The 15,652-nt window shown below is 46.9% G+C and overlaps 1 protein-coding gene across 6 annotated transcripts in view; it reads right to left on the bottom strand.

The window, feature by feature from the left end:
- Positions 1-15,652, bottom strand: part of MAPK6 (mitogen-activated protein kinase 6) — a 203,391-nt gene that overhangs the window by 158,415 nt on the left and 29,324 nt on the right. The window contains exon 2 of one of the 6 annotated variants that reach the window (XM_069624837.1): positions 11,227-11,288. The exons of the other annotated variants lie outside the window; for them this stretch is intronic. The gene's annotated coding sequence lies outside the window, so the exon portion shown is untranslated. The remainder of the gene's footprint in view (positions 1-11,226; positions 11,289-15,652) is intronic. 6 annotated transcript variants of the gene reach the window in all.

The following is a 15,652-nucleotide window of genomic DNA, read 5'->3' as shown; positions in this document are numbered from 1 at the left end:
ACGGAGAGGCACTAATCAGAAGGAATTGGGGTCCCTGTTGTAGAGGAGCAGGTGGAGGCCTCTTCTCTAGTCCCCACCCCTTTACCACCGTCCTATTGGAGCAGCAGACGACAGGCTACCATTGGGAATTCATGCACAAGTTTAGGCGACATGTCCATACCGGGTCGATTGTACGAAAGACGATATGCACTCAGCCATTCAGAAGACACCCTCACGTTAAGACAATGGAAGAAGTTATTCAAGGAGGATACCAATTGCCTAAGTGCCAGGAAGCAGCTATGAGAATCATTGATGAACTCTATACGAAATGTTGACGACAGCAACATGATGTCAAAGAAGATATAGAAGCCATAGCCAAAACAATATGAACATATTGGGCTTCTGCTACATCGTCAGTCTTAAGAGAAACATGTACCATAGTTCGTGAAAATAAGATACTGTAACTTGTCGACCAAAACCTGTAAATACGCTGCAACGCAAGGTAGAAAAATAGAAGATTGCTAAAAAGATAAAGAATATATATATGATACATTACTGTAATCGGATTGCTGATGCTTGTATAGGCCAACATCTAGTGGAAGCTGCAGAGTATTACAGTGGTTTCGAAACTCGAAAAGGGACGTCGACAGGGCGTGCCAGTAATACTATCCCTAGTGTGACGTCCACTGTACCCATGATCCCTCACGCGTTGAGGTCCCTCAGATGGTTATTTTTCTGACATGAGGTGTAGCGGGAGTACAGTTGTATCCAAGCAGATACGTATCAGACAAGCTCATAAGCATCCATGCGCCTCCTCTCCGAGGGGAGGAAAGGTGGGTGGGTTGCATGTGAATCTAAGCAGATACAAACATCAGAAATACAATTACGGTGAGTAATGTATCCATTCTGAGGCTTGTGGAATCTGCTTAGATCACATGCTGTGCATAGATTAGCGAACAGTGGAAGGCGTCAGTGGGATGTGAGAAGGTTCATGAGCGAATAAATGTCTTAGAACCGCTTGTCCCACTTGTGTATCCGTGTCAATGCAGTAGTGCTGAGTGAAAGTACGTATAGAGCTCCATGTAGCTGCTTTGCAAATACTGTCTAAGGGGACATTTGCAATGAAAGCCAGGGTGGCACCAATACCTGTTGTGGAGTGGGCCCTCGCGTAAAAGGCAGCATCTTATTTGATAGGTAATAGCAAATTTGGATACATCCGACTATCCACCTATAGATGGCATTCTTAGAGATGCGATCTCTGTCTCCATAGCGCCAGGAGAGGAGTTGGGGGAAAAGCGTAAGCAAACTTCCCTGACCAGTTCATCCATATGGCGCTCCCCTTAGAGCATGGCTGGGGGAACCTGGATGCAAATTCTGGGCATTGACGATTTTCGCTTGTGGCGAATAAGTCTATAGTTGGGAAACCCCATTGAGAGAAGAGATGTTCTACAACTTCTTCGTGTAGAAGCCACTCGCGTTCCTCTGGTAGGGGATCTCTGCTCAATGAGTCTGCTAGAGTGTCGAGTTCCGCTGGAACATGTTGGGATGACAGGAACATTTTTTCATCCGAGTGGCGATTTCCAGATTTTCTGTGCAAGTCTGGATATTTTTTGGAGAGCATGCCCCCCCCCCCCCCCCCCCCCCGTTTGTTGATATAAAACATTGCTGTGGTGCTGTCCGTCAGGATCTGCACCAACAGGCTCATTAAATGGGGTTTGAACGCCTGAAGGGCTTTCAATACTGCCAGAAGTTACAGCACATTGATGTGGTTCTGAGCTGCAGTGCAAGACCACAGACCCTGAGCTGTGTGGTAAAGGTAGTGAGCCCCCCCCACCCTTTCAGAGAGGCGTGCGTGGTGACCACTGCCTGTATCTGTGGGTCATAGAAGGGTTTCCCCTTCGTCAGATTTTCTCTCGTCCACCAGCGAAGATTTTGTACCAGTGTTGGCAAAACGACACTAGATCGTCCCACTGACCGCTTGTCTGAGACCATTGTTTCGCCAACCACTCCTGTATGGGAGTGAGGGCACGCGTGAGGAACTAGGTATATGCAAGATGCCATCATGCCTATTAAACGCAAAGCTTTGCGCACCCTTATCTGGCGGCCGGCCTGATACTGTGGTATTTGCAGTAACAAATGTCTTATTCCCTCCTCGTAGGGAAAGACCAATCCTTCCTCTATGTTTAGGATAGCTCCTAAGAACGGTTTGGAGGTGCTTGGCACCAGGCTTGATTTTTTCTCGTTGATTGAGAAGCCCAATTGAAAGAGGAGGTTGATAGTTGTTGGGTGTCAGAGGTTGATTCCCCTGTTATGAGCCAGTCGTCCAAGTAAGGGTATACTGGGATTGCCTCCGTGCGCAGGTGCGCTGCCACCACCGCCAGTACCTTGGTGAATACCCTTGGAGCCGAGGCTACTCCGAAGGGCAGCACCATGAATTGCTAGTGCTGGTTCGCTATCTTGAAACGCAAGAATCTTCTGTGCGCTGGGAACATTGAAATATGAAAATAGGCATCTTTCATATCCAGTGTTGCCATGTAATCCCTTTTGTTTTTAGAAGCGGGATTACCTCTTGCATCATAGTCATGCAGAACTTTTGTGGCTTGACATATTTGTTTGCAGGCTGCAAATCTAATACAGGGCGCATAGTTAGATCTTTTTTTGGTACAAGGAAGTAAGCTGAATAAATACCCCCGTTTACCTGGTTGGCTGGAACCACTTCTATGGCGTCCTTTAATAGAAGCGCTGTCATTTCTTCAGGATCCGCTGATGTTCCTCCGAGTGGACTTTGTCTCAGAAGGGGGGGCTTAGGGGGGATGGTCATAAAGACGTTGAAGTAGTTCTATGCAGTAGCCCCCTGCTACCATGGACAGCACCCATCTGTCCGGGGTGATACCCTCCCATGCGTGGGTGAAGTTTGAAATGCGTCCTCCTACTGGAGATACATGGGAGGGTACCTGGAGTGGAATGTCACTTGCTCCGAGGTGGGGTGCCACCTCGAGCTGGGCCCCTGCCCCAACCTCTACGTTGTCCTTGTGGATAGCCTTGAAAGGCCCGTCCTTGGTTGTTGCCATAGGAACCATGTCCTTGGTTGTATCCTGATCCCCGCTGAGAATTTTGGCCCAGAAAGCGGCGAAAATTACTGTTACTTCTTTGCCCCGTGAGCTTGTTTGTGAGCTGACCTAAAGATTTTAGAGTGTCATACTCATCTTTTGCTGTCTTAAGCTTTGCCGAAGAGCACATCAGGTATATTTATTAGGGTGGCCTGTGTTTCTGGCCTGAAGCCTGACTGGCGAAGCCAAGCGTGCCTCTTCATAATAGTGCCCTCTGCAATGACTCTCCCTGCATTGTCAGCCACGTCGAAATTTGACGAGGAGATAAGTAGATACAGCTCTTCCGTCTGCTGTCACCTGAGCAAGCTGAGATTTAAGCAGCTCAGGTGCAGAAGAGAGTAACGCGGAAACCTCATCCCACTTATGGCAGTTGTAACTTGCCAAAAGTGTAGCAGTGTTAGCAATTCTTGTTTGGTAGGCTGCAGAAGAGGCAACTTGTCTGCCCATTGCATACATGCGGGTTAACGGCCCGTGTGAGATTAGGTGCCTCCAAAGAAGGTTGAATTCTACCTTGCACCGATTTTAGCAGTGGGATAAACTGCCCTACTGTCTTTTTGTCTACCAATAATTGTTCAGAAGTCTCTGTCTTCCTGTGTCTCCTGTGCGTCAATACGGAAGTGTTCCGCCGCTTTGGCTAAGGCTTTGTTGAGGAGGGGTTGATTGTCTACAGGGGAATCTACCACTGGAGGGTCCCGATCAATAGGAGAATCTAAGGAATACATGTTTGACTCCTGGTCTGCATCTGGGTCCTCATCGTCCCCATGATAAAGTTTGTCTGTGTCCTCACAAATGAAAGATCCTCCTGGGTCTTCTGGATCTATTTCAGGGTCATAAAGATCTATAATTCTGCCCTGTGCGGGGACATCAGAGCGAGCCCTCTTAGCAGGGGGTTGATGAGAGGCACACGGTTGAGAGCAAGAAGGGGGTGAGGTGGGAGGGTGTGGATTGAAAACTTTGAAGGTAATCTGTATTTTTCTCAAAGAAATTCGTCATAAAGGTCCTTCTTCGCATAACTATCGATATCTTGCGAAGACCATTCATTTGAATTTGGGATTACAATGTTGGGAATACCCATATCTTCATTAGTAGGAGGTATAAGCTTTGGCCTAGAGTCCTTAGGTTTCTCTATGGGCTTGGACACAATTCCCTTTTGTGAAGACCTGTCCCTATTAGGATTCTTGTCCCTATGAGAGGTCTTGGGGGATTTCTCTATGGGATTTTTATGGTGTTTTCCCCACCCTGGGGCCCATAGAAGTGTGTAACAGACTTTTTGGGGCCTGACGTCTTACCAGATGAGGAACGTCGAATTCCGACTGTGGGGGCTGAGGCTCCGTCCGCGGACGAACGGCCTTCGGAAGGTGTTTTTCATGCGACACCCTTGCCGTCTTTCGACGTCTGAACCCCGTCGTGTGGCAATCTTGAACGAGATTTCCCAGAGGACCGGGACTCTGTGGACCATTCACGGGGTGCCGAACGTTGTAGAGTATTCGACTCATTTGTGGAATGGGGTTTATGTGCTTGGTGGCGTGTGCTTTTGTTGCGCTTCCGCCGCCAGCTCTAGTCCCCACAACATGGCCACCGGCCTGCGCTTGAGTAGCCGAAGTTACTCCAGTGCCCTCGCCATCCGAAGGTACGGCGTCACTGCCATCGCTGAAGGCTCCCTCTACTTCCATTGCCTCGAGTTGCCTGACGTAGTGGGCCCAGCGTTTTGTTGAACGGTCCTTCAACGTCTTGGGCTTGAAGAACCTGCACGCTCGACAAGACGTTTCGACGTGGTCTCTCGGAAGACACAAATTGCAAACTAAGTGTTTGTCTACCCAGGGGTATTTACGGTTACACTTAGGGCAAAACTTAAATTGAGTATTTTGCATAATTATGGGTTAGGGAAATGGCAGCTGGGCGAACAAAGTGTAGGAAGGGGAGAATAAGCATTCTAAAATGGCCTCCTAAAAATGGCCTCCCCCTCTCTCCCTACTGTCTGGGCTGAGGCCTGGGGCGCTCTTCCAAGGCTGTACGGTCCGTCGCGATGGTCTTCGACAGGCAGTATTCTTTCTCTTTCCTCAGCCTGGTGTTACGGCAGTCGATAAAGGAAAGAAAAACTACCGTAATTATACAAAGTCAATGGCTTAACGCCGAAAGGAACTCGCTATACGTGTCCGTCTAGCATGGTGGAAAAAAACAATCTGAGGAACCTCGACGCGTGAGGGATCATGGGTACAGTGGACATCACTATGGATAGTATTACTGGCACGCTCCGTCGACGTCCCTTTTAGAGTTTCGAAAAACAACAACTGTAACACTCTGCAGCTTCCACTAGATGTCGGCCTATGCACAGCATGTGATCTAAGCAGATTCCACAAGCCTCCGAAATATATATACACGATTAGAAGGACCATGAAGAACATGGACGACGGCCCATGTTAAATAATAAACCCAGTTACCTCAAAAACAAGCCTAGGATCGCAAATTAAAGAATTGAAGAAGACGTTTTCATGTGCAGATTAAGGGAGTACGTTGGCCTGAAGTCAATGAGGCTATTTAGAAAGATGGGCGCAAGGCACAGAGAGGGGAGAAGGAATAGACCACATGAATGAGACATATTTCTGCTAAGATTAGAAGGGCAAGGACATTTTCTGATGCCAAGTATTGAACAACCATGAAGGCAAAAGCCTATGTGAGGTGGAGTGAGCAAGTCTCTAAAGGCCAGAGATGGTAATAGCACAATGTTTAATTAAATCAAATAGCAGAAATTGAGAGGCAGGAAAGGACAAAATTGTGGTCTCATAACATGTGATGAAGAAAAAGCAAAGGCTAGTCATTAGAGCTTCAAGTTAAGATAGTGGTGTGCTCACACACCCTTGTTTGTCCCAGAACAATGAGCAGACTACGAGGTCAACTAAAAAACGATAAACCTTGGCTAAGGATGGACTAATTGGGAAAACAGAGAACACGTTGACACAGCCAGACACTTAGGTTTCGTTCTGGTCACATGCTGCTAGACGAGCTGAAAGTCGAAGGTTGGCTAGGGTTGGCAACCACTCAAAAAGGCCTGCCACACTTTCATATACAATGTTGCAGTTATTAGCTGCTGCCTTATTCTCTGCTATAATCAGTATGTGGCGTAAGTAGAAGTAGCCCAGGGTGTGTCCTACAGACAAGGGGCAACCAATGAAATATTAACACTTCTATTATTCTACTAGTAGATATGTTCCCCTAACCCAATCCCTCCCAGTGTTCGGTTTGTATGAAATGCCACGTAGGATGACATCATGAATGATGTATGTAAAAGTATATAAACCCTGTGTAAGCAAACTTGTGTGAATATCGAGCATCAACTTTTATAGCTGTACATCTCCCTGCTTTCTTTCATTGAGATTAAAGCAGTATTTTACCATCTTCCTTTGGTCTGTCTGATTATTTGGTCTGTGATATCCATATAGCAAAGAGAAGATGGTTCAAGGTGCTAAAGCACATTTGGTAGCGGTGCGGGTGGTTCAAGCCCAGATCCAGACCCTGGACAATCGTCGGCTCCTACCATTAGCCAGGCGATCGTGGAGTTTCCTGAGGAGAGGGGAGCGTAAAAAATCATGTGATCAAGATACTGTTTTGCAGGTCACCCTTTGATGAAATGCCTGTCCGGTGCCTACAGGTGCCACGCAGACTGAAGGCGAACTTGCCGATTGTGGGAGTCGATGCCGAGGGACTAGAGCTGAATAGCGGATGTGAGCACCATCAAATATTGTAAAAAGTAAAGGGGGAGGGATAGATTATATATCTATTTATTAGAAAGAGTAACTGGATTTTTTAGGGATTATAAAGAAAAGGATACCTCGATTTTACGGGCCCATGAGGGACGAAAAGAACACATGCATAACTCCATATATGAGTGTTAAGGTATTCCTGAGGCATAAAAGCCAATAACAAGGGCGTGTATTAAGCTCCAAGACAGAGCCAATAAGAGGAGATACATTTACTAAAGATAGTAAAAGAAGATGTACACGGGGCAATACATATAAGTACACATGTGTATGGGGTATAATAAGTTTGTATACGTTTTTCTGCATGTTTAAACTGGTAGATATAAAACAGCAAAAATAAAAGCAATTTTAGGTACACTTTTTTTTTTAAACAAAGGGTTGACTTCAATTAGAAGGTAAAAATCGGATTAAATTAGTATATAAACACAACAATATAAAAATAATTGATAGAAAGTGTAAACGAAGGAGCGAGAAGACCAGTGATGAAAAAAAGTTTTCAAAACCCAGTCAATGATTATGAACGGCAATTAATGGTGCTTGCTCAAAAGGATTAAAATATATTTAACCTCTTAAGTGCCAAGGACGAGGTATTTCGTCCTTGGCAATCCCTCCAGGTTGCCAAAAACGAGATAGCTCGCCCTTTTAGACACTTTGTTTTGTGTGATCCCTGTTAAGCAGGGATCACACAAAACTGTAATCCAACCCCTATGTGAGGGGAAGGGTCCCTCCTCAATGCACGGGGGTTGGATTAACTTTAGTTTCACATCAGCGTGCGTAATGCACGCCGACATGAAAAGTATTTTCAATGCGGCAGCCATTTTCGGCTGCAGCAGTGAAGAGCGTAGGTAAGCGCCCTTCTCCCTCTCCCTCGACTCCGGCTGTATTTCACACTGGAGATCGAGGGAGGTGTTGTTGGAAAGGGGAGATTCTCCCCTTTCCAACAACCTCAGTTTATGATGCGGGGGGCTGCTTACTAGGTAAGCGGCCTGCTCGCCACCCACCTACCCCCCCCCGGGGCCCCAAAGGATGAGGCCACAGCTATGGAGACCCCTGGGGGTAAAACACAAAATGGAGATGTGGGTGGGGGGCCACCAGGCTTTTATTTATTTTTTTTCCCACATGAAAGGGGGTGGCCCTCTCCCCCCACCCCAAGTGGAAATGGGGGGCACCCCTTGTAGCCCTCCCTGGGGGCAGTTTCTGCTCCCAGGCAGGAGTAGATGAGGTGGCCCCCCAATCCATTTGAGGTGGGGCAGGGCCACCAGGAAAGTGTAGGCAGGCCCCCCCAAAGGATGGGCCTGCAGGTTAAGGGACCCTCTGCTGCAGTATTTAAAAATACAACAACGTTGTATTTCTGACTGCGGCTGCTTTCGCTTGGAGTCTCCTGGGCTCCCCCGTGTTGGGGGAGCCCAGGAGACCAAGCGAAAGCCGCCGCAGATTGCCATGGTTTTCCAACCACAGCAATCACAAATACAACAAGGCGGTATTTATAGTTGCTGCGCCTTTGCTTTTTGCCTTTCATTTTATGTTTTCTGTGCTTCCCTTGGCTTGGGAGCACCGAAAACATAAAATGAAAGTGAAGGCAGCCCCCTCAGCTCATACAGCTCTGTTCTGGCTGCAGTAAGCAAAAGCTCCCAGTAGGGGGCTTTTGCTGCTTGTTTAGTGCCGCCAGGGCAGAGCTTAACATGAGCGGAGGAGGCTGCCTGAAATGGCAAAATGGATGCTCCCATGTAAACGCTTTGAGCCTCGTTTGCTCAAGAGTTTACATAGGAACTTATGTTTAATACATGTTTTGGATTATTGCCCATCTTTTGAGACAATATTTTTGAGCGCACTATTCCTTTAAGTGGAGCATCAAAATAAACCACCGATTAGGTGAGATTTTTCACAAATCCCCACACCTTCCCATACTACACGTACTCGCAGACCAGAATAAAAATCTACCACCAAGCCAAAAATAACAAAAGACCATGAGACTGACTCCCATCTCCTGGATAGGCTTCCTCAGCCCGAGTGGACAATTTTGAGATACTTTTTTGCTATCTCTTGCAGCAACTTATTTAGTTCCTCTAGGGGAAAAGTCTTTGTCTCCCCTATTCGTGCTCTCTCCTTCACTGAATCCCTCTTTCCATGGTTCTTGCTCTCTGCATTTTTTAACTCCTTATGACTGAGATTTGACATCATGATCCTCCTCCTCAGATTCACTGTCTTTCTCCATGAGATAATTATAGCAGAACCAATGGTCTCATTCTCTTGCCCAGTTCTTAGATTACTGAAATAAGTAAAAATGTTTGTACTGGTTCGCATTCTTAACTTCTGACCGTTCACTGCGACAAGTAGATAGAATCCCAAAATGCTTCTTACTATTCTTCGTAATTTCCGGCGACTCACTGGGACGAGTAGACTGGTGGTACCCTTTATCCCAGGGCTTCCTCCTGGGTCTCCCGCTGTACCAGTTACCTGGCTTCCTACAGGTTGGCGTCACTGGGCCTGCTCGCAGGATAGGGACTCCCTTGAACTCAGGTCAGGACAGCTTCAATTCTCGCTCCGGCTCCTGTGCTCCAGCTGTCTCTGCATTATAGCCAGACTGAACACCTCTCCTGGGTCATGCCACCGCCGTCAACTGGTTCCCTCTCCTGAAGTTTCCTTCAGCTTCCTCTGTGCTTCTTGCCGACAGCACCTTGTGGCTTCCTACCGGCGGAGGATCCCCCAATCTTCCTCTGCATTCCCGACTTGGCTGATTCGAAACTCTCGGCTTTACCTTTTCACTGACAGTAGTCCATCTTCCCTTTTAATGATAGGTTGGTGGGTCTTCCCCAGTGGAGGATTACAGTCAGTTTTCTCTTTTAGTTGAGCATTCTTCATTATCTGTTCATTCTTCGTCACAGCAGCGTTGGTTCCCAACCATTGAGTAATCAATATTACTCCCTCAGAAATTTTATTCACTCACTATATTGTTCCTCAATTGGGTCTTATGTCATAATAACAAACAGTGGATTGGTTTGATGGATGTCTCTGTAGTTCTGATGTTAGTCAGTCAACTTTATTTCAGCCATAAGGCCATAAAAGTACATCCTAACACATACAAATAATAAAAATTAGTGACAATGCATCCTTCCATGATACGAAATAGCATTTGCTATAGCCCCAACGTCCCACTAGTATCCGTTGTGCCTGCTGCTCGATTGCATTTTTCACAAATCAATTTGAGGTCCCCATACCCCTGTCCGACTGTAGTTGGCCTCCCCCCCCCTCACCCTCCCCATGGTATTATGCTAGCGCCAGATAAAATACTGGGGCCTTTTTTCAAGGGAATAATCAGCATTGTAATGGTTGTAGGGGTTGATATCAGACTGCTTCTCATTTTGATACCCAGAATAACATTGGCCACTCTCTGGTTCCTGAATTTCAGCTGAAGAAGATCGCAGGCGCCTTCACCCTAGTAGTGCAATCTAGAGCGGTTTAGAATGGCCTCCCTGGTTACAAATAAGCAGCCACGTTCTGTGCAGAGTCAATGTGTACATTTGTTTATGAGTGCTTCCCTGGGTTCTAGTTGGTTAGAGGGTAGTTTGGGGACCATGTGCAGTAATACTATGCCACTACTAGGGCCCCCCACTCGCCTTCCTGATGGTCATACCCTCCTTGGGCTATAATCTACGTGACCTACGGCAAACATCATTGAGGGCATGATTGTGTGCTGCGTAGCCTGCTCCGTCAGCTGTATTATCATTATTGGGTTGGTGGTGGTTGTGTGATCTGCCTGGGTGTGTGTGCTGCTGGGACAATTGCACAGCATGAATCCCTGATCTTGAGGTGGTCACAAGGGGGCGGGGTTAGAGTGAATTGGGGCCTGGGGCATCTTACTAACCATAGCACTGATAGGACCAGTGCCTTCTCCTTTTTCGTGAGTGGGTCCCCACCCCATCATTCTGGTGCTCGGTGTGTTTATGGGGACATCGCTGTTGAGGAGAGATTTCTCCTCGGGTGGTTAGTAAACCCCCATAGCGCCCCCAGTCCAGTGCGTGTTCCCTCACCCTTGAGCTCCTATAAGAACCAAAAGCAGCCCTGTTAGATCGGCTAGCTCAAACAAAGCAAGGCTGCATTTACATTCACAATCCATAGGTGCCGCCTTGGTGACTAATCAGCAGTGTGCAAATAGCGTACACCAGATGGTATGGGGTCGCTTGGTGGACTGAGACTCAGCATGGGGCTACTCTCAAGACTCGTGTCCGACTCATTTTTGATCGGAGCACTAACAATGAGAACATACAAACTTATTGTTGGTGGGCGAATCAGAGATTGTGCCAACCACATGATGTATGTAAACTATAACCAAAGCAAGCGTTCCGAAAATATACTTCAAACCTCAGTTGCGACTGTACCTCAAAGTTAGAAATCCCCAAATCCAATCTTAAAGCACTGTTCCTGGTGGCAGCCATGTCATCTTGTAAAAAAAAAAAAAAAAAAAAAAAAGGATCTTTGAATCACTTTAAGGGGAAGAGTAGTTTCAATCACCCCAAATCTCACTTCCATACAACATCATGGAGCGTAACATGCCACTGAACATAATGAGGCACTCTAAAATGCGCGTACCATATTTCTTATAGACCTCCCAACCTCAGGTGGATGTCTTTTTTGTTTCCGACATCCACCATTCTTAGAAAAAAAAGCACCCCCAAAAACCGATACAAGTTCAACGTCTCGATTTTGATGTTCAAATACTAAGAGTGGCGACTGCTGATTTTACTAAAAAGCAGAAGTTTAGTAACATTTATTTTTGGGCGAGTGCTGCTAAAATACTTATAGATAAAACGGTTATATCACTCATGGGGTTAAACCCAGCAGAGCTGTATCATCTGCTTATAATCGTGCGCTAGAAGGGGTACCCTTCAGCAACGGGGGAGGGTGGGGATGTTAAATTCACACATTGATGTACTAGGGTCAAAGTCTGAGAGAAAGAAGATAAACAAGGGTGCTAAAGAGGAGCCTTGCTTCACTCCTTTGCTGGTAATAGATTCTGGTATATAACTTCTGGGCCGTGTACATCCAACTGCTGCATGCAAGGTTTAAAATTCTACGTGCACGAGCGCAGGCGCTACTGCTGGAGTACCCAGCACATCCAACTTACACATGAGATGCAAACTTTAACCCCCCCCAATTATGTATGATCCTTTAGGTTTAAAATGTGTACTAGGTGTGTTCTAATTCTTTAATAACATTCTCAACTGAGCAAAATTAATCTCACACATTCATGTAAACAAGTTACAGTTACCCTGTGGAGTCAAAAGTAGCTATGGTAGCTGTTGGTTTCCAACTAACCAGGCTCTCAAAGGCTAGAAGGAGCAAGAAACTCCCAGGAATTTCGAACCCTGCAAAAGTACGAGAACCAGACTGTGCTAGTCTCTCCCAAAAGGAGACGATAATGTTGGAACCTATGTTACCAGCAGTAGGAAAGATTACAGTGCAGTCTGGAACAGTGAGCTAAAACGTAGTTGTAGACCCTTCAAAGTGGGTACCCTTCATAAAGAACCGGTTATTTGGCAGTGTTCGTTCTCGGTAGAGGGGGTCCCAGACTTTTTTGTGCACATGCACAGTAAGTCTTACATGCGACACTAACTAATCAGTCCTGCAGGACTTCCAGAGGCACCGATCTGCAGATTTTCCTATGGGTAAGTCTTGCAGAGGGGTGAATTGGTGGGGGTGAGGGCGCTCACCTTTAAACCCTTGCTGGGTTTGGCACAAGTAGCAGAGATTAGGTCGCTCGAAAGTCACAAACGTGAATCCCAGGAAGATCCATCTGTCCTTGGGCAAATTGGTTTGCAGAAGATATGGAGGAAAGAATCAAAGCCACAGGTGTGAATCCCAGCGGGCAGAAGATACTCATCTCCGAGGTTGATAACATGGGGGCCATGGATTTGGGCAATAACAACCCCTAAGCACAAAGACACAAATCAGTGTGTGAATAAAAAAAAATTATAAGCTATAGACGACTTAGGTTTGGGTAGTCATCAGTGTAAGGAAGAACTGTAACAGGATTTGCCAAGTGTTCCTTGCTGCAAGAACAACCAACAAAGCTGTTCCTCTAAAATGCCCAGTTCCATCTAGAAAAACAATCATTGGCAATGCAACAGTTTGGGCTTGTGTGTAGGCATGGGAAAGGCACTTGTTAGGCACTACCGTAGTGGCATTAACTGGCCGAAAATGGTTTAAGTGCCTGGGCATCTAATAGCAGTGCCTGGCAAATGCACACAGGTCAAAACTGTTGGATTTGCCAATGCTTTTTCTTTCAGTTAAGGACATGCATAGTGCTTATAAATCACGTGGATGAAGGCAGTCCTGGTTTAAGACATTTGTATTACATCAGTAGCGAGTTTACAGCTCAACCTAAGTCATTAACTCACAGAAGACTATCTTGAAGGAAAAAAAAATCAGGGCGCTTTGAGAGCAAAGTTTGATGGTAAAGCTTAAAGAGCTCAAAGTTCCCATGAGGAGGTGTTGGGGGGCAAGGAGGGGCAGGAACTGAGTGGTAATATCTATAGGGATCAGCATGGCCTTTAGCAATCAAATACAAACTTTGTTTCCCTCCTCATATGCCATTTCTCCCTATCTGTACTCTAATGCAATAGTTTCAGGTTATAGGTGACACACGCGCGACCTAATAGCCCAAACTAAAAATGACGATTGACATCTCCAGCTAGTGGAAACCATTACCAAAAATTATGTTTTTGGGATGACAAGAAAACAATTGCCTTGGCTGTCCGTTATAGTGTTATGTGTAGCTGGTGATTAAAAACCAAAGTGCCTCAGTCTCTTTAAATGGCATATATTAAACTCATGACTAGGCCAAATAAGGCACGTGACAAGTTACCTTGCCTCAAGTTCCTGTAGCAGGTTGGTATTTTAAGTGCTGTCCCATATAGTCTTCACATAAGGGAGGTCGACTCTAATTCAAGAGCTCCGTCTGATACACCAGCACATAGCAAAATATAACTGGGGAACAGGTAATACATTTTTTTAAAGCACTCCATTAAATACCAAAACCCCCAAACTTCTCCAAATAGGTCTCAAAATAACTTGCCACGTGGAGCAGAAGTAGTGAACGGTAACACTGTGCACAAGAGGCAAATAAGCTCTTGTAAAACAACATATAGCTGTCCGGAACCCGGTGGGCCGTAGGGTTAATTCCAGCCTGAAGAAGGTTCATGTTGGTGCTCATCTGGCCCTAAGGGCAAGTGTCTACAGTTCCTACACGGCGGAGACTGAGCCAAGTGGTTCCAGGACATTGATAAAGGCCGTGGATAGGGGTTCCGACTGTGCCCTTCTTTAACGGAGATGCGGAGGCAGGTTGAACTTGTGTCCAATCCGGCGTTTGATGGTGTGCATGGCCATAGGTGCTGGTTTTCGGCCGTAGGCATGTGCATCTGCTGGATTGGAAAAGTTTCTCAGAAGGCGACTGCGTTTAAACTCCCTTTTGATGGGTCCAAACTTTTTGGTGATTCACTTGAGGATGAACCGCATAATTTTTTTCGGGCTGACAAACACGCTGCGGTGCAAGTCTACGTCCAAAAAAACTAAAATAAAATCTTCCTCGGGTGCAGGTGCCATGTCCGGATGGTTTTTCCCTGGCCCCTCCTCTCGCTCTTTTCGGAGATCAAGGAGGGGGCGCCATGGTCCTCCACGATATTCACGTTCGGGCCCAGTGCAGAAATCCTGAGTTGGACCTAGCCGGTGGGCAGACGCCTCCGGCTGTTTCTTCCAGTGCGACACTGGTGGTGCTCAGATTCCTGGACACCATTCGGAGGGGGTTATATAGTGGACTACCTGTCCAGATTTGCATGGTTCGGACCATTGTTCCCAGACCAAGAGGTTGGCTATGGTGACTGCTCTCTCCGAGATGTTCCTGAAGGAGGCTATTATGCCTGTTCCTTTCCCTCTTCGGGGTAGTCCCCAAACCTTGGTTTCACCTCATTTTGGACCTCAAGGCTCTGAACTGCTTTGCCTGGAAAGAACACTTCAAAATTGAGACTTTGCAGACCATTCTCCTGATGTTGTGCAGGCGGGGGGGGGGGGGGGAGGGGGGTGGATGGTATCTCTGGATCTCCAGGATGCGCATTACCAAGAGGCTCTACGGCCATGTCACATGCAGTTCTTCCCTTTTGCAGTGGGTTTCCGTCCTTTTCAGTTCGAAGTACTCCCGTGGTTTTTGGTCTGCCCTGAGGGTGTTCACCAAGCTGGTGGCACAGATGCACCTGAGGGGCATTCAGGTTTTTCCCTACCTGGACGACTGGATGGTCAAGGAGGCTCTCTGATGGACTGTCCTGGCTCATCTCTGGCTAGTGTGCCAGGCGTTGCAGGACTTGGGGTTCTGGTAAACTAGTCTCAGTTCGAGCCCTCTCAAGATCTGGTTTTCATTGGGGCTCAGATTTGCACCAGGATAGGGAGAGTGTTTCTGTCCCCGGTGAGGGTCAATGGCATGCTGGCTTGTTCTGGGCATAGTTCTCAGGAGGTGATGTGTCTCGGCTCGCATGTTGCTCAGGCTGCAGGGGAACATTGCATTTTGCGCGTTTCTGGTTCCTTGGGCGCGTCTTCATTTGCGTCCTCTGGTGTCTTATATACTCTCCCACTGGCTCCCATCCTCTCAAGCTTACAAGGCTTTGATCCCGGTGTCTACGGGTAGCCCTTCTGTGGTGGTTGGGGGTTCCAAATCTCAGGGCAGGGGTCCATCCTCCTGTGACCACTTTTACTACAGAAGACAGCGGAAGGGGTTGGGGGACAAAGTTGGGCATCCTCTCGGTCCAGGGGCTGTGG

Source organism: Ambystoma mexicanum, chromosome 11, assembly GCF_040938575.1.
Source record: "Ambystoma mexicanum isolate Mex_15411 chromosome 11, UKY_AmexF1_1, whole genome shotgun sequence".
Taxonomy (NCBI): domain Eukaryota; kingdom Metazoa; phylum Chordata; class Amphibia; order Caudata; family Ambystomatidae; genus Ambystoma; species Ambystoma mexicanum.
The sequence above is the reverse complement of the archived record's forward strand: the minus strand, read 5'-3'. Positions and strand labels throughout refer to the sequence as shown.